Here is a 1156-nt window from a genome sequence, read left to right on the forward strand (position 1 = left end):
CACCTCATGCGAGCGTAAAAACTTTTTTGCGATATATGGGAGTTTTTGCGAAATTGACGCGTTTCCATTAGGCGTATTTTCAATTCGCAATTTCAATTTGCGCAATTTGAAGGGTAATGGAAACGCGCCTACTGTCTGGCCATCTGGGATTTCAGTATGGAGATAAAGGGGTTATAATTTTTCAATATTATATGACATTGTGGGTGTATCGTGGGTTAGCAGTTTGGTGTTTTCTTGGGGCGTCTGGCAGAGCGTTAGGACCCAGAAGTGGTGAAGCATGATGTCAGAAGTAACAACGTAGATCACTATCCAACTGTGAATCTGCTATGAGCAAGAGGTGGCGTGAAGGTGCACCACATTAAAGCCTCGCCCTTTATTCAATATTCTGTTTCACTTGGGTTAAGGCTAGAAGGGATACATATGGCGCTACTGGGCATGCGTACAAAAATACAGTGTCATTTTTGTCACACTGTACAACAATAATTAATATTTTGTGCATTATTGCAAGGGGCAGGTTTAGGGTTGGGGTAGGTGTAGACGTTAATAAAAAACAATCTAATAGGTAGAAAATTAAATTTCATTCTTAGTTTCCTGTCTGAGCTGTATCCCTTCTAGCCACAACCTTTCACTTGGAAATACATCACAACACTGAAGTCAGTTGCAACTTCTGATTCACGGGTACTTTACTATTGATATTTTTCAAGGTATTGAAGTTAGAAATTCCTGTATCATGACCACTAATTCACATACCTTGTCAATAAAATAAAAGTGGGTTTTATTCAAAGTAGCTATTATCCACATAGATCTTTGATGTGAATGAATATTTTTTGGTAATTCCTTAAATATTGCTGGCTAAAAAGTAACTAGTATCTAGTACTCTGAGTCGTTTTTGAGGAGTACTTTGTACTTTTACTTAAGTACTGTTTTGGCACCAGTATTTTTACTTGTAATTGAGTATTATTTCAGCAATGTAACAGTACTTGTACTTAAGTACAAATTTTCAGTACTCTTTCCAACACTGATACTGCTATTAACAATTCGCTAATAACAATCTGAATTCTATGATACTGCTGCTACACTCCATGAAAGTACTATAATTGCTGTAAGCCCAACTGAATACGTAAATAAGAAATTCCAGTTTAAGAGTGTCTTACTA

Source organism: Sinocyclocheilus anshuiensis, unplaced genomic scaffold (assembly GCF_001515605.1).
Source record: "Sinocyclocheilus anshuiensis isolate Anshui unplaced genomic scaffold, SAMN03320099.WGS_v1.1 scaffold1386, whole genome shotgun sequence".
Classification (NCBI taxonomy): Eukaryota; Metazoa; Chordata; class Actinopteri; order Cypriniformes; family Cyprinidae; genus Sinocyclocheilus; species Sinocyclocheilus anshuiensis.